General features: G+C 35.7%; 1 protein-coding gene across 2 annotated transcripts in view; it reads right to left on the minus strand.

The window, feature by feature from the left end:
- The window catches only part of LOC118193466 (uncharacterized), a 173,676-nt gene that overhangs the window by 120,076 nt on the left and 34,135 nt on the right, over positions 1–19,465 (minus strand). The window lies entirely within an intron of this gene.

Here is a 19,465-nt window from a genome sequence, read left to right on the forward strand (position 1 = left end):
ATAACAGCTATTTAAAATTAATCACAAAAACTCTTAGATTAACATTATTTTAAACATATATTACATATATGGAAAAATTTCTCCTAATCTAAGGTTGATTTTTGGCCTAACTTCAAATTTTACATTAGCATATTTCTTTTACGATTGAATATAATGACATATATTTTAAATAATTTTGTAACTTATACTATCTATCTATATTACATTTAAATAAATATATATAAGATTCTTATCTTAATATGGACAAAATAGCTTTACTCATAGTACCTAAAATAATTAATTAACGTTTCAAAAGTAGGAGTTAAGGAGGCAGGTCTTTTTATGCCAATTACTGTGATGTTTTATACTATTATATTTTATCTAGAATACTAAGCTAACACAAAATCGATCACTAATTAGTTGCAAAGGATACAATAAGGATAACTTTAATAAGTACTTAAATTAGTTTTCATTTGAAATATACTTTATGCTGTTAACTTCTAAAATGTAATCCAGAAATATTTCAAATCAAAACATATTATATTTAAATGAAAATGATATAAAAGCTCACAGTCGTACTGGATCTACAAGCTGCTAAATTATTATTTATTGACCTCTACAATTGAAGCAATCCATTTTTTTGCCTTTTGAGTTGTTTTTAGTTGGGGAAAAACATATGCATTTCTATTTAAGAAACGTATCCTAATAAAAGTTCGCACTCTGCAAAATAAACGAATTGCATCTGCATTAACTTCAGGATAATGTTTCTCCAGTTTAGTAATTAAAGAGCCAAGTAAATGCTTCCCTTTATAGTTAGTTGTACCATGAAATACACAAAATATTTTTTCGAACTCGTAAACTGCGTTCATCCATGAATGGGAAGGTGAAATCAAGTCTCCTAAGGAAAACAATTTAATCCATTCTGAATGAAATATCATTTCATCAGCACTATTTTTAGATATTTTCCCAATGATGGGTTTTTGTCCCGCATATGGTAGGAAATATAACCTGCTGATATTGCTTCTTTTTCTGCGGTCGAAAATTGTCTGTCGGAATTCAATTCTAATTTCCAAGCCGCAAAAGAAGGCTCCTCTGTAAAATCCAAATCATCAATAGTATTTAATAGGAAAGCAATCTTCCTCCTCAGTTTTCAAAGCCATTTCAAGTAATTCTGATGTTAAATATGAATCAATATTTCTCCTTTCTTTAGTTATCAGACTTTTGAAGATAATCTTGATAGCTTATTAGCGGGTAATAATTGCTTTAAGCGGCGTATAACTTCACTAGGTGATGGGTGGTCATCAAACCTAGCAAACCTTCGAATCTGACTAAAGAGATTTTCGAGTGCATCCTGTTAATCTAAAAGTTAAAATATATTTGGAAACGTACCATGATTTCAAATTCTGGTGTAAGCCAAAAAGAGAAGTTAATGAAATTATTATTCCTTTTTGGAAAGGTAGTATGTTAGATTTTCTCTGAACTCTTAATCCACCGATGACTTTCTTCATTAATTCCAGAACTTGAATTTGTTTCTCATGATGTTCATTTAATCCAAATCTTCCTTTAAGTATTTTATATGAAAGATGGTATGGCTTGGTACTATTCATAACATCGAAATAATTACCGATTAATTCATTTCCTGTGAAGGTGGAGTATACCTTTTGTTGTAGTTCTTGAAAAAAAATGTTTCCCTGGAGCGATTCTCTGTCTCTTGTTTCCCTTGACCATTAAATAATTCGGTTTTAGTTTGTGACACAATTTAATTTTTCTTAAATCTTTATTTAAAACCTCTTTAATAATATCAACATTTAAACCAGTTCCATCTTCTAAAACAAATCCTTTATCTAAAAAGTCGTTTCTGAGTAATTTGAGGCAGAGTACAAAATGAGACCTCTGATTAAAACAAAATGCACTTTTGAAAAGGACCGAAAGTTTTGTCCAATTTAGAGTCACAGCAGAGTTTTGAATCTATATGCATTTCATCGAAACTGGGAAAGCATATTTTTTCTATAGAATTCAAGTATTCGCGTCTTTCCTTCATTACAGTAAGAACATCACTCTGAATATTTGAACTGCACTAAAATTTAGCTCACCATCTCTTTAATGTACTGGTACTAGATATAGGAATTCAAAATATTTCTTCCCCAAAATCGTAACTTTTAGATGACTGTTGCTTAACAAGTAAATCATAGGTTCGAAAATCTGAGCCGACACTTTTTAAAAACACCAACATTTATTTTCACGACATTTCTAATTCTACAAAATCTTAAGTGCAACTAACTATCAAACAGAAAAGCAGACGTAGACGTAATGATGCATCATCTGGGCACGTGATCCTCGTGACAGACGAATTCTTTAGGGTTGCCACAGAAAGGCAGTGTGTCGCCACAATTCTCCCACCTTTTGAGTGGACGGCTATACACTCAAAACATAAAACTTACATCAATATAAATGATGGTTATATAACAAAGAAAATTACTTAATACTTAAATCATATTACTTGAAAACAAAATTAATACTGAGTAATAATACAACAATAATAGCACAAAAATTAATCATAATAACTCAAAGACATAAATTACGTTATTCGTGATTTTACAACTCTACCACTACTGGTGGTGAAAGGAACTTGCTCATTTTGAGTATTATCTATTATATTATCCAGTTCCAATCTAAACAATCTCTGTATTGGTCTCAAGAACTCTGAATTATTACTTTTTAAAAGAGCAACTCTTATGTTGCCATCTCGACCAGGGATCACTCGAATAACGCGTGCAATATGCACGGTTTTTATTTTGATCCTCCAGCAAGACAATTTCTCCTACAGAGAGAGGTTTATTTTTGTAATTTCTGGTAGACTGCTGTCTTAACTGCCCTAGATACTCAGAGCGAAATCTCACTCTTAACAATTCTCTCATTCTCTGGAGATACTTCGCTCTTCTACTCATTTTTTCTTTGTCCACATTGTCAATATCAGGTACACCCGACTGTGGAGTTTCATGCAGAAATTTTTCTGGAGTTAAAGGCAAGGGATCTTCGATATCGTCAGACACGTACGTAAGTGGTCTTGAGTTGACAATTCTTTCACAATCACACAAGACGGTGAGTAACTCTTCATAACCAAGAGAAGCACGACCTAAAATTTTTCTTAATATTTGTTTTACAATTTGTATTAAACGCTCCCACCATCCACCCCACCAAGCGGCGGATGGAGGATTAAATTTTGATTGTATTCTCTTTTCAGCAGCCTTAGAGCAGAGGCTGTCCCAGTCAATGGTTTGCAGAACTCTCTCTGCACCCACAAAATTTTTCCCATTATCGGAATATATGGTGGTAGGGCGTCCACGATGTGCGATAAAACGTCTTAAAGCTTGAAAAAATGATTCAGTTGTTAATGAGGTAACCAGTTCCATATGGATAGCACGATAAACCGCACAGGTGAAGAGCACAATATACGATTTTCGTCCATCCTTTAAATGCAAGGGTCCTGCAAGATCACATCCTACGATTTCAAAAATGGCTGAATCACGAACCCTATCATTTGGTAAAACGCCTGGGACTGTCTCACCTCTTTTAGCCTTAAATCTCTGACATGTTACACATTTTCTTATACAGTTCCTTATAGTTTTACGTGATTTTAAGATCCAGTATCTTTCTCTTAAATGCGACATCAATAATGTAGTACCTGCATGCAACAAATCTTTGTGTGCACTTAATATCAATAATTTGACTACTGGATGCTCAGAAGGTAATATGATGGGGAACTTAAAGCTTCTAGAGTCGTCACGATAAGCAACATTAGACTTAGCTCTTACAGACCCTCTCTATCGACAAATGGTCTGAGTCGTCTTAGCTTATCATCTGTTTCACCATTAAACGACTCTTTTTGTATTAATAACATTAAAGCTATTTCTCCCCTTTCTATTTCAGATACAGTCAAATCCTTAGAATGGTTGTTATTATTATTCTTACGTACATTATTATAAAATCTGAATATCCATGATAACATTCTTACAATTTTCTTAAATGATGAGAAATACTTATATACCATCAAATACAATTATCACTCTTTGCCAACGTAACATTAACTGTCTTACGTATTTCTGAATTAACCAAATCCTCATCTGGTTCATCATTAGATTTAGGCCAATTTGCCTCATCTTCCCGTAACCAGTCAGGTCCCTCCCACCATTTTCGTTCTATTAATTGATCTGCATAACAACCTCTAGAAAGTAGGTCAGCAGGATTGAGACTACCAGGGACATGTCGCCATACAGTGGGGGAGGTCAACGACCTGATTTCCTGTACACGATTAAAAACGAATGCTCCCCAACGTTGATTTCGCCGTATCCAACTTAAAGCCGTCGAGGAGTCAGTCCAACAATGAATACGAACTTCATGTAGGCCAATATCATTAACAACTGAAGACAATAACCTAGAACCAATATTACAAGCAAGAAGTTCTAATCGAGGAATCGTAATAGGTTTTAAAGGAGCTACTCTCGATCTTGCGTGTATCAAACTAACCTTCACCTTTTTGCCACTCTGTACTCTTAAAAAGACGCATGCACCATACGCACTTTTACTACTGTCACAAAAGCGATGTATACTCACAGCTTCATTAATAGATTTGAGACCTACCCATCTAGGTATTTGGATACTGGATAGCAAGTACAACTTTTTAAGCCAAAACTTAAACTTTTTGGTTAATTCATCGTCCCATTTAAGCCTTAAATTCCAAGTTTCCTGTAAAATTAGTTTTGGAATCAACATTACAGGAGCCGTATACCCTATAACGTCAAACACCTGATGAGCTACTGCTAAAACTAGTCTTTTAGTAACTGGGTCATCCAATTTTACATCTTGACTTATTTTGCAAGATAAGGTATCTGTAACTGTATGCCATACAAGGCCCAAAACAGACACATCTCCTTCCGTGGAGGAATCTTCCTCTGGCACAACACTTCTTATATTGGATTTCCAGAATCTTAAATTAAAGTGACCCGAAGCCATAATTATTTGTGATTCATTTACAAACTTTCTCATTTCTATTTCTGAATCCATACTAGCCACACAGTTATCTACGTAAAAGGATGTTTTCAAAATCTCCGCTGTATGACTTAAGCTTTCGGGAACTACACTCAAATAATATTGTATTGTAGCGGCCAATAAATACGGACTACACGTAATACCAAAAATTACCCTTCCATGCCGATACAGTTCAACTTGTTCTTGATTATCCCTACTGAACCACATAAATCTCAAAAAGTCTCGATCTTTTTCCCTTATAGATATTTGCAAGAACGCTTTTTCTATATCTGAAGTGACACCAACGTAATTCTTGCGAAACCGATTAAGAATCGAAGGTATAATTTCTATTAAATTTGGTCCAGTAGATAAACAATCGTTCAATGATGGGTAACCAGGCGAATGAGAACTTGCATTAAACACCGGTCTTATACTCGTGCTACTATTTTCTTTAACAACTGCTCTATGAGGTAAATAATGTACACCCTTATATTTATTCTTATCCGGTACTTTTTCAATTATCCTGAGTGCTAACCAGTTCTGGAAAATGTCTCCGTAAGCGTCAAAATTTCCCGTAGTCATTAATTTCCTTTTAGTACTTACAAAACATTTTTCTGCTATCACTTTGTTTTCGGGTAAAAGCGAGCTATCCAACACCCAAGGTAATGCTACTTCGTACCTTCCCTCTGAATTTACCGTAAGAGTCTCTTCAAAATATTTTTGCGTATCCTCCTGTAACTGAGTTTTGGTTTTACTTACGGAAGGTTCACCAATACCCAAAACATCTAACTTCCAGAGATCAGTTATACATTGACCCTTCACTAACAGAGAAGAAATTAGGAGGGATGCAGTATTTATCGTAGTTGGCTCAGTGCCAGTAAATTTACCCATAACAGTCCAGCCTAATTGCGTATGCACCGCGCTGACGCCGCACGTAAGGGGAACAATTTTTCCAGTTAGCAACTTACCAGCAAAATCCGCACCAATTAGTAATTTTATCTCTTTATCTACCTTATATGTACCATTTTCTAAATCACTTAATTTGATACCATGTGACTTAAGTTCGCGTAACCACGAACCAGATGGGAGTTGCTCAATTTCAGAACAAATTTTGTTTTGACCAAGTACCTCTAATTTACACTTATATTTACTATATATATTGCTTACTTCAATAACATAGTTTTTATATACATTTTCTGAAGTCTCAACTCCACCAAAAAGAAATTGCTTAATTTTTGATTCACCAATACACTTACAATTTAACCTTTGAGCAACATCATTACATAAATATGATTTCATAGAACCACTATCATAAATTGCTCGTACAAACATTACTTTAGAACCATTCTGAATTTTTACAATTAAAGTTTGAAGATATACATCTGATACCTTAACATAGTTATTAAGAATGCCTGTTTTGTTTTCCTCATTCCCTAACTTTGTGACACTTTTTGTTTTGTTAGAAGGCAAATCAGGGCACATAATCACAAAATGTCGATTTTTACATAAGGTACACCTATGTTTAGCTATGCACTGATTTGCTCTATGGTTTTTCTTAAGGCACACAAAACAAACATTCTTTTTCTTAATAATATCTTTCTTACATTCTAAACTCATTAAAGATGCATCTTTACAACTTTCAGACAAATGGGATTTTTCACAAAAAATACAAGTATCAGACATTTATACTTTTGAAAATTATCATTACACTTACTACTATTTGCATTAATTAGTTCACATGCAGTTGGAACAACAGGTTTTATGTCAAAAAACTTATTTTTCTTATTACTTACTTTATCAGAACCCAAAACATCACGGGTAAGTTTAACTCTAAATTCAGTTTCTACTTCCCTTTTTAGAAAATCAATTAATGACTCTAAATCACTCTTACCTGTTGTTTCAGGAGACATACCTCGTTGTCTTTCTCAAATTTGTATTAAATCAGCAGGAAGTGCTGATTCCACTAAAGGAAATAAAACAACTGCAAATTTATCTTTAGTTAAACCGAGTGTTTCCAATGCGCGTAGTTGAGTTTGCAACTTGTCATAAAGAGTTAATAAGTCTATCTTTTGTTTGTCATTGATTACCAGTTTTAATAGCTCTCTAACATAAATTTGAATTAAAACATTTTCGTTTCCAAATCGTTCTTTGAGATACTCCACGGCTTTTTCGTAATTTTCTTCCGTAGCAGGAAAACTCTCCACTATTGCTCTAGGCGCAGTCTCAGGTTTCGTAGATTGTAGTAGATAATGAAACTTGTCTCTCTTGTCGATGCGAGTATCTTCATGTATTTTACTAAACCTTGTCCAAAACGTCAACCACTTTCGGGAGTCTCCATCGAACTTCACCAGTTCGATCTCCGGCAATTTCTGTTTTGCGGCCGTAACTATTCCTGATGAAGAACCGCTATTCGTTGACCCAGTAGAAGGCTGTGAATACTTATCCTTTTTCCTGTTGGCTTTTACTTTCAACGTAGATAATTTATCGTAATATTCTTGAGCTGCACTAAATTCTCTTTCGTATTCTTCTTCAGTACAGCCTTTTTTCTGTAGAAGTTCCAAAAAGAGTCATCCGTATTTCGTAAAGTTTTATACTTCTCTGAAATTTGATCTAAATAAATTTCTAAATCGTCCAAATCCGGAGAATCTGATCGTATCAGTTCATCTAACTTATTAGCTGTTTTCGTAAATACACTCCTAATTGCTTTCCGCTTCTGTTTTAGTGTTTCTAAATCATTCATGTTTGCACCTAGGAACTTCTCTTATTTTCGTAAATTATCAAGTGTCGAAATCGATAATGTCACCCTGTGACATTCATCCTGGCTGGCTCGCCAAATTTGTTGCTTAACAAGTAAATCATAGGTTCGAAAATCTGAGCCGACACTTTTTAAAAACACCAACATTTATTTTCACGACATTTCTAATTATACAAAATCTTAAGTGCAACTAACTATCAAACAGAAAAGCAGACGTAGACGTAATGATGCATCATCTGGGCACGTGATCCTCGTGACAGACAAATTCTTTAGGGTTGCCACAGAAAGGCAGTGTGTCGCCACAATGACAGAGCTCCTTATGACAATGCAACGTGGAATATCTTCGCTAGTCCACCTAATTCTTTCCCTTCTTTTCCAGCAATGCTTTAATCCGCGCCTTTGTAAAAATATGCTTTAAACTTTTTTCCAAATTCTTCGATCTGTCCTTTCTTTTTCTTAAATTTTGCTGCCAGTTAACTCCACTGTGTTAGACTCGCGTCGGCGAGGAGTCGAACAAAGAAATGAACTAGCCATTTCTACGTAGTTATTCCTGGGTGCAATTCCAGCTCAAAAGGGGAGGAGGATGGATGTGCATTCCTATTTCTCTTATTTTTAAGTGAAACCTTAAACTTTACAATCTTTTAAAGGTTAAAAGTACCTAAAGGACAATCTTTTAAAGATTTCTTAGCTATTTTGAACCTTTACTTTACAATCTTTTAAAAGTTAAATGTAGCTAATCAAGAGAATTCTAAGTAGAACGTCTCTTAGATTCTAAAAAAGTATTCGTTAGTTACTGAATCTTCGCAAAGTTTGCACGTAAACGTATGGGATTTGTTTATTTAATTAACTAATATAATGAATCTTTTATTAATTAGAAATTTGTCTCGATGAGATACGCAAAATATTTTACTAGCGTGATTATTAGTTTTGCGCAAAGAGGGCTACGTACTTAATTTACACGACTTTTTCCACTATGCAGAAGCCGTTCTCATAATATCATATATTTTCTGGAATTTCGTGTTTTGATGTATATCTACAGAATCAATATATAATAAAATATGCCTGCACAGACCTTCTTCGAACATGCTCTCCTGTTTCCACATTTTGTAAGAAACACTTCGGTAAATTCTAAATGGATATTCAGTCTGCTTTTAGTGCTAATACTTTTTACACGAGATATTTGGGCAAATTTTTTTAAACAACTGATTTTATTTATGTTGCATACGACGAAAATAAATATTCGCTCCAAAATCGAGCTCAGTATGAAATTGGAATTTTTAGCCATCATATATTCTCAGCAATAAGTTATTATGTTTCTTAGTGGTATATAAAGTAAATCGATTGAGTAAGAGATGCATAAAACATTAAATTTTAATCTGCAGTAATACGTGTTCAATGCACATGAAATGATTTGTAAACCTGTATAAATTTTAAAAGAATAAAACTACAACTACAAGAAACTGACGTAATTAATAGCAGATTTCATTTAAAAAAAATAAAGTTAAGGATTTTACTTCGCTAAAAGAAGATTAATCAAATTACAAATGTAAGATGATTAAATTGCAAGATGCATGGAAACAGGTATAATAATTTTTTATTACACCAATATTATTTTATGTTTATGAAATTATTTTGTATAATAACTTATTTCTATATAATTCATTATAATGATCGAATAATTAATTAAATATAATATTTTTAAATATAAATCAAAAAAGTAACGAGGCACAATATCGAGTACTCAATTTGGAATAAACTTCGCAAAATAAAAGAGAAACCGTGGTATGTTATTTGCAGTTCTCAATTTTTGGAATATGTCACTTGCAGCGTTTAATTTTATTCATACATTTAATCTGCTATTAGCATTGCCACTAAACCAAGTTCAAAAATCAGTCTTAATATTAAAATTTAAATTAAATTTATTAAAATGAATAATTCTTACACTTTAATATAACATGTATTACGTCGGTTCACAATGAACAGTGTATCACTTTTCAAATAGTTGCCAGCATATATTATCACCCTGTATTATTATTAAGGATATTAAATAATAAGGAATCTATAGGTATTATGTATATATTTTCCTCGATTTGTGAAAAAACGACTGTACCTAGAGCCATCGGATTTTGAATAAAGTAGTCCTCCACGAGAATATGTGCACCTGAAAGTCGGAATTGTGAATTTCCAATTTATTCTATTATTATCCCAAAAGAGCTTTATAGTCGAAACGGCATTTTGCGTTGAATCACGTAAATGCGATGTATCACATTTCAAATTGTTGCCACTAAATATTATCGTCCTATATTATATTTAAAGAAACTAAATAATGAAGAATCTGCACGAATGTAAGTATGTTTTCTCGCACTGTGAAAAAAACAACTGTACTTGGCTAACATAGTCCTAACATAGGCACCTGTTAGGACTATGTTAGCCTAACCTGGAAGCCTCAATTTGCAATTGAGAATTTGTTTTATTCTTTATTTCATACTTTGTAAAACTTTAACAAATTTTTTATTAAAAACGTCAACAATTTCCAATCGACCCGTGGAACAACTGTAGGGAATAAACCATTTTAATCTCCAGCGACGGGAAATTCTTAAAAATATGTTGTTTTTAAATATTTTTAGTCCAAAGAGTGGCGTTAGCTGAATGCTCTCGAAACGTGTATGTGTCTGTAAATGAAAAAAAAAAAAAAAAAAAAAAAGGCCCGTTTGGGCGAAATGTAATATTTGAAAGCTTTCAGATTTTTTTTTTATTTCATATTTTTTACAGCCCACCAGCGGCCGAGCGGTAAAGTCGCTGAACACTGGTAGTTCGGTCCGAGGTTCGAATCCCGCGAACGCACTGGCTGCATGGGAATTTTCATGACTTTCCCCACGTGTAACGTATATACGAGCCAGTTTCCCTTAGAAAGTCCTCCACGAAGGCATCCCTTCCTTTAGGCAGATAGCTGTAGTGTGCTTTGCCGTAATTATATAAACCAAACCAAATTATATTTTGTAAACATTCGATGTCATTTCGATAAGGAACACAGCGATTTGAAATCGTGCAGTGGCAACACTTTTCAAAATAAAACATTTTTATTTTTTATGTCTCCAGAATGCGAGACTGTTGCCATTTCGAAAAATGTAAGATATTTATCTTTTAAATTTAATTAACGATCTTGAGTCTATGAAAGCAATGTGTTGCCGCTGCCGAAAATAAAATTCTTTTATATTCCACGCGCTAGCGTGTTGCCATTCATTCAAGCTTAGATACTTTCAGATTTTATCTAGAAGCTTACTAAATAATAAACTAAATGATTTAAAAGAAATAAGCACTGTTCTTAAGAATATGTTTTTGTACTTTTTAATGTGATTGATTTAAATAGACGTGTATTAAATAAAATAAAGAGATGTTTAATTAGAAATGTTGAATATTTTTATGAAACAACATTAGATAAACTCATTAAAATAATTATCTTATTTTTCTTTTTCATGACGACTATTTTAGGTGGTCGCCAGTTTCTAAAGAAATAATATAGCGAATATAAAAATATGTATGGCAAACTCTAACACTCTATCGGGAATTCTAATGATATGTTGTTCTTAAATAATTGCTGATTTTGCTATTGAATTGAATTTTATGAGGCATAAGTGAGATAAACTTATTATTTAATAAATAAACTAACAGATAAAGAATTAATAATGAAATGACAGGAAAAAATTGATCACCATCTTATTAATAAAACTGAATATTTATATGATAAACTGAGAAAAGACTGGAAAAAAAAATATGTAGAAACATTAGGTTTATTTCGGAAACAGGCAAGATGAAAAATGAGCAAGCGCCTTCACCGGGAATCGAACCACGGACCTCTGGAATACCGGCCCAGAGTGCAGAACCACTACACCACGAAGGCACACTAGAAAAGCGGGAGAAATACCTTATATACTCCTCTTTTTAAAGGGCGACTGGGGTTTTTAGGGAACCCAATCGCCAAATCCTGAGTGTGGAGAAACCTCATCCAACACCCTTTTAGTTCGGGCGCCACTGTAGAGAGATTAGGTTTATTTCGGAAACAGGCGAGATGAAAAATGAGTAAGCGCCTTCGCCGAGAATCGAACCACGGACCTCTGCAATACCGGCCCAGCGTGCAGAACCACTACACCACGAAGGCATGCTAGGAAGGGGGGAGAAATACCTTATAAAACGAAAAATAGGGGTAACAAAAGGGAGGGCAATGGCAAGTTGATAGAGTAAAAACTCAGCTAAAGCATAAAAAAGCAAGCCTTAGCAACTTTTTGGGCGGCAATTTAAAAGCTTGCATGTTCCCCCTTTTTTTTTCTTTCTTTCTTTTTTTAGCTCAAAGGGGCGGTATAAGGTATTTCTCCCGCCTTCTCAGCATGCTTTCGTCGTGGGGTGGTCTGCACGCTGGGCGCTTATTCCAGAGGTCCGTGGTTCGATTCCCGGCGAGGGCGATGCTAATTTTTTATCTATCCCGCTTTAAAAAATTACCTAATATCTCTAGAGGGTAACTTTTAAGCCCATAAATTTCTGCGATTATGAAGAGACTACTGAAATGCGTTTTTATATAGTTTTCTTTACTGATGGCAGCAAGATGAACAACAAGTTAGTCTTTGCATTTGTTCCTTTTGAAGACCCTTCTGGGTTTTCTTATTTTAAACATTTAAGCATTTAGACATTTAAAAAGCATGTTAAACGTATACAGAATGAATGAACAGCTTTTCGAGCAGAATTTCTGTGTATTTATCTTCTCGTCAAATGGGTCAAGGATAATGGGACAGCATATTCAAAGTACCTTATTTGTTCTGGTTCTCTTTCTTCTTTTCACCTTTTGAACAGTATACCCAGCAACGACAAATTAGTAATCGAAACCCTATTAACTGTCAGTTACCTTAGAAAGAGAGGAACTGATATCCTTTTTGCTTATGTGCGTGCTCATCACGGATTGTATGGAAACGAAAGAGCTGATTTTTTAGATAAAGGTGCCTAAAATTTACCAATAGATATCAATATTAGCATTCCAAAGAGCTATTGGAAGTTCTCTCATTATCAGAAGCTTTTAGCTAAGTGGAATGAGGCATATATGTCATCTTGTAATGCTGATGTCACCAAAAAGTTCTTTCCTTCTATTTACCATATACTGCATTCCAATTCATCCCTGTCTATTAATTTTAAAGTTTCTCAGTTTTTGTCTGGTAACGGTAAATTTGAAAGTTACCTGTTTCGTTTCAATCTAAGATCAAACAATTTATGTGAATGTTAAAAAAGTCCCTCAAGATGTAGAACACTTGATTTTAGTCCCATTTTACGACAACGTAGGCTAAGATAGGACTATTCTTTCACACGTGGTCACCACACGGAGGAGGAAACATTACTCTATTTATTTTTTATAAATTTGCTTATAAAGTCAGCATTGCGCTGAGCTGTAAATATTTAGATCGTGCAGAAATGGTTGACACAACGCCTCTCACAACGAAATGATTACACTATGCGACAGGGAAAACAAGTGAAATAGATACAAGGGGCGTGAGCTAGTCAAAATGCAAAGGTGGTGCTGGCCGCAAGCGAATGGTATAAGCAAACAATTTGTATCCCTAGAAATTCTTTGGTATAAGTCAACGCACATCCCTTTTGCCGTCGTCATTGAGAGCATGGACGGCAATGATGGAAAATGACTGTCATGATCAGCTTTGGACAATTTGGTTCCTATGGAAGGAAGGGATACAGGGTAGTTAAAATGTTGCTTCAGGTGAGAATAGATTGCGATCTGCTAATACAGAGGAATACTCGAAATGTAATCTCCTCATGGTGGACACCCGAATTGGAGAAGTTTAAAAGACGTATCCGTGCATATAGGAAAAGCTCACAGGTGATTGGATTAGATGATAACACTAGAATTTTACGTAAGATAAAGTACAAAAGAGAATTGGCCATTTATACACGTTTGATTAGGAAGACCAAGAGAGTATGTAAAGAGAATTATTTTTTAAAAAGCGTTGTTTATTACAATGGTTTTTATAAGATGGCAATTGGAAAGCGAAATTTACAGCTAAAGGTGAAACGACCTGATGTTATGGGTGATGAACAAGATATTAATACTATATATGTTAAAGAGGTGCTTGATTTGGGTGAACCAAAGGATATGCATATTTTTGAAGATGATGTTTTGAAATGTAGTGAGAATGACTCACCATTCACCATATGAAGAAGTTAAAAGTATTATATTGGGTTTGAGGAATATGGCTGCTGCAAGTCCGGATCGCATACATTATGTTTTGATTAAAAGATTATTCTTCTATTACCCAGATTTCTTTGTTTGTCTATATAATTCCTGTCTTAAATTTACTCTTTTTCCAGATTGTTGGAAAATTGGTCGAATTATTTTTATCCCTAAGCCTTATGGAAAGAAAAGACTCATTACACTTTTGAATATTTTGGGTAAGGTGCTAGACAAATTGGTAACTAATAGAATTTTACACTTTATGGTCCACTTAGTTTCAATATGGATTTACTTTTGGAAGAGGTACGGAGGATTGGATGGGGTTGTTGGATATGTCGGACGTTTTAGGGATGAACAACACGTAGCTTTGATTTCTCTAGCCATTTTGGCTGCATTTGACTCTGTTTTAAGGATAAGAGTAAAGACTTAGTAATGAATATTTATAAGGGATGCCTCAGGGCTCCTGCAGTGCTCCCCTGCTCTGGAACATTATTGTGGATAACTTGCTGAAGCAGAAGTTGCCTCAAAATGTGGAATTAATTGCATATGCTGATGATATTATGATTCTTATAAAACACGATTCCCTTGAAAAAAAAATGGAAACATTATTTGATGAAACTGCTTTAATACCGAGTGATTGGCAAAACAAAGAAAAATTACAATTTAATATTGAAAAAACATTGCATTGTTTTTTCCCAGAGGAGGTAAAAAGACTAGACCACCAAATTTGAAATATCAAGGCAAAAGAATCAAATTTGTAGATAATATGAAATATCTTGGCGTTATGATTGATAACAAATTAAATTTTATAGAACATTTTAAGTTGGTACAAAGACGAACTGGTCTGATTTTATTAAATTATAGAACATTTTCAGCTGAGATTTTAGCCTTGAAATCCTCCATTCTGAAGCGGATTTACTTAAATGTAGTGCTTCCAATCATCATATACGGAATTGAGCCTGGGGATCCAGGGCAGGGGAACTGGTTATATTACGGATGAAGTTAGACAGTATTCAGAGAGCTTGAGGTTTAGCTTTAACCCGATGTTTTAGAACGGTGCTTACCGAGGCCGTCTTTGTGTTAGCTGGGCTGCTTCCTCTCCCAATTTTATACGAATTTTATTATGAGAAATTTTTATTTAGAACTGGACGAATGGAATTGAAAATGTATGAAGATTATTTAATTACAAAGAATATTTTTTAAAAATTTAATATTCATTTAATACATCCTTCCAATACATTTGGTATTGTTTTTGATAAAAGTAATCCAACTGTTGATGTGTTTGATATTTATACAAATGGTTCTGGGGTTGGAGGGAGCGTAGGAGCTGCCTTTGTTGTATTTTACTATGGAACTGAGGTGGATTATAGAATGTTTAAGTTGAACTTATATAATTCAGTTTTCCAGGCAGAAAGTGAAGCGTTCAAACAAGCCTTATTATGGATTAAAAATACCTTGTTTATACCCACGTCTGTAAATATGTACACTAACTGCCTGTCACTTCTCCATGCGCTCTCCCCCTCAGATAATTTCAATCCATTAATTGTCGAAATTAAGAGTCATTTAGAGTTGAGTTGAGTTGAGAGCAGAATCTGGACACACGTGCGGCTTACTAAGACTATTCGGGTCTAGTCCAGGTTCCGCAACTATCTGGGGCAACACCTCATGGGGCCTATAAGGGCATACATTGGTCCTGTATACATGCTTACATAGTTACATAGTTCATAATATATGCTTACATAGTTACATAGTTCATAGTACATGCTTATATACAAGTAGTTCATAGTATATAGATCTTTCATAATACTTGCTTACATAGTTCATACATATACATGCTTACATACGTAGTTCATACATATACATGCTTACATAGTACTTAGTGGCTTACATAGTTCATAATATATTGAACCTGTTACATAATACATACATATAGTTAATAATAATTTTCATTGGCCATAGTACATACATGTTTCATAATATATTGAGCCTGTTACATAATACATAGTGGTTTACATAGTTCATACTTGCTTACATAGTTCATAATATATTGAGCCTGTTACATAATACATACATAGTAGTTCATAATAATTTTCATTGGTCATAGTACATACATGTTTCATAATATATACAGTGGGCCGTAATACATACATGTTTCATAATATATACAATAAAAATAAAAATAATAATAATAATAAATAAATAAAAAAAAGATAGAAGAGAGAGAGAGAGAGAAGGGAGATTGACAGGGAACTACTCCACACTGCACAAATCTGTTCTCAATTCCTCCAGTTTCTGCATTATCTTGCATATTTTGATGCGAAATGCTGGCTGTTTGATCAGATAACGCTTATGAGAAGTTGCCTGTTCCGGAAGCTGCACATGCCATTGTGCGGTTAGAGGGCATTGGGTCAAGTAATGGTCTGGTTTACCAATGCCTCCACAGACACAACTTTCGGTATTTGCAATTCCTCTCTCATAGTAATAGGAGGGGAAAGGCCCGTGCCCCGTCACAAATCTCGTTATTTGTGGGGATGACTCGAGACGATCGAGCGAAACTTTATGGTAATATTCATAGGTCTTCCTGCTTTGTTCGGTAGAGTCCCATTCCCGTTGCCACTGGTGCTGAGCTGCTGTCCTTGTCACTTTTTTAAGGTGAGACCACGGGAGTTTGGTAATTACGCATTGTGCATCTATATTGTGAGCTGCTTCTTTTGCTAGCCTGTCGGTTTCCTCATTACCTTGAATGCCGGCATGTGCCTTTATCCAAGATATGAGGATATTCATTGTCGACGAACGCTCCTTCAGCGTGTCCTGAATCTCCGCTATGATAGGAGAAGGATGTCTGGGGTTTCGTAAGGCATATATGACCGAGAGGCTGTCTGTAAGAATATTAACAGTGGATCCTACTGGGGGGCTTGTTAACTCGATAGCTTTACGAATCGCAATTGCTTCAGCCTGGAAAACTGAATTATTCTGTCCCATATGACCTTTCCATGTTATCAGCGTTTCCTTGTTCTTAGTTACTATAAGGCCACAGCCTACTTGTCCGTCAACTTTTGAACCATCCGTATAAACATAATAATGATCCTTTATGTCAGAGTCATCTTTCCATGATGTGTGGGCCGAGACTCCTTTTCGGTAGTTAGACGAATGGATGACATTTACTGGCCTTATTTTTTCATGGAGGCTGTGCTGAGAGGTGGTGTGTGCTACAACCCCTTTTCCATGGTGTGAAGGATGGGTTGCATTTATGAGACGTTTTGTTTCATACTCCTCTGGATCATAGCATAGCGGTCCAAAAGTAGTGCAGAGATGTAATTGGAGAACAGTCGTTACTGCTGCTTCTTGTGCTGCTCTAATATGTAATGGCAAAAGTCCCGCCAGTATTGTGGCTGCCGCTGTCGGTGTTGTACGGTATCCTTTTGTAATAGCCAGAGCCAAGGGACGTTGTATACTACTGAGCAATTTCCTTTTCCTTTCGTTCATTGGAGTTGCCCAGATTGCCGCTCCATAGAGGGCCATTTTTTCCACGACGGACTGATAGAGGATTTTTAGGATATGTGGTTTAAGACCCCAGTCTGAGCCTTGAAGCCTCTTTAAGGTATTTGCAATTGCGTGTGTCCTCGCGCGGACTGCTCTGAGATGAAGCAGCCAGGAGAGCTTTTTATCGATTATAAGCCCCAGCAGTTTTAGTTCCCGAGTTCGTTTGATTGTACGGCCCTTTAGTTTCAAAACTGGATTTCTTGCAAGAGTTTGACCTGGTTTGTGTACGATCAAATACTTTGACTTTTGCTCCGAGATGGTGAGTTTCTTGCCTTCACAGAGCCGTACAAATTGTGCTATGGTCTCATTACTGTTACTTTCCAGCTGGTCTCTCGATTTGCCTCTGATGATAAATGTCGCATCATCAGCAAAAGCAATCACCTTTGTGTGGGTTGGCCACAGTGCTTTGAGAATGGAATTAAAAGTTGTATTCCATAGGTCAGGACCTGCACATGAACCCTGAGGGCAACCCCTGGTCTGCTTTCTCTCAACAACTCCTCCGTCATGCACTGCTACAAGAGTGCGATCAGAGAGATAACTTTTGCACACCTGCAGCAGATTATCAGGGATCTGAGCGTCGTGAAGTGCTTCCAGGATTGCTGGCCACCACAGGGAATCGAACGCACTTTTCAGATCCAGACAGAGTACGGCTACATGGTTGTTAGAGTCATACGCGTCATAGATTCCCTTTTGTATGGCACTAAGAGCTTGGATAGTTGAGCGCTGCTCTCGAAAACCATACTGAGAGTCCGTGATCTCACCCTTAATCTCCAAGTAGTGCTTTATTCTCTGAACTAAAAGTTTCTCATAAATTTTCCCTATGCCGGGCAGGAGACAGATGGGCCGGAATGAGGCTGGATCGTTCGGGTCCTTTTCTTTCTTTTGGAAAAGAATAACTTGCCCTGTCTTAAAGGGCTTGGGAAAATAACGCAGTTGGAGCAATTTATTGTAAAAATTTTTAAGAAACGTTGGTTTTGCCTGATGCATCGCCTTGACAATGTTGTAGTCTAACGAATCGGGCCCTGGGGCTTTGTTTCTCGGTAGATTTCGCAAAACAGCGCAGACTTCAGGCTGCGTGAATGACACGTCATCTTCTGTTGTGGAGTGTAGAAGATAAGCTGGATGTTCTGGATTGGAAGCATCCAATGTATTGTCGTCTTGAAAGACTGCATCAAGAATCTTGGTGAGTGTGGCCGCGATAGTGCTCCTGTGCTCCTCTGTCGGTTGCGGATTATTGGTGCCGTCTATGTAGACCTTGTGAATTGGAGGGGCAAAGACCTTATTCGTTGCGATTTTATGCAATACCCCATAGGGATTTTTATTATTTGTGCAAAACGCCCTCCAGCTGTACAACTTGGCTTCTAGAATGGCCTTTTTATACTGGGCTTGTGCTCTTTTGTAGATAATACTTAGTTCTTCTCGGCGTTCTGATTTATGCTCCGACTTCATCTTTCTGCGAAGAGCTCGGGTTTTACTCCTTTGTATCCTGAGGCTTTTAGTCCACCAGTTGGCAACATAGTGTACCTTTGGAGATTTGATCTGGAAAGTAGAATCACAAATGGCCTGAAGCTCTTTAATTAGGATACTAGTGAAGTTATCAACATCATCTGTATTGTGACAGTGTTCTAAATCTTATTCTGCACGTGTGAGTATACTGCGGGCCTTCTGGCTGAAGAGCTTTAGCGTCCTTCGCTTGAGTTTGTACCTCTTGATTGAGAATTTTTTATTATGGTGTCCTGTGCTGTACGTAATGTATTTATGGTCCGAGTTAGACGGGGTATCATCAACCATCCAGGAATGCAATTTTGATGCAAAGGCCGCTGTTGTTAAGGTTAAATCTGGCCAACCCTGTCCGTGAATTGTTTCATATGTGGGTTGACTGCCTGGAACATTATGCAGGACGAGATCGTTACAGGCAATGAAGTCCTCTACCT

Source organism: Stegodyphus dumicola, chromosome 2, assembly GCF_044657685.1.
Source record: "Stegodyphus dumicola isolate Sdum_Otavi_A_Nest chromosome 2, ASM4465768v1".
Classification (NCBI taxonomy): Eukaryota; Metazoa; Arthropoda; class Arachnida; order Araneae; family Eresidae; genus Stegodyphus; species Stegodyphus dumicola.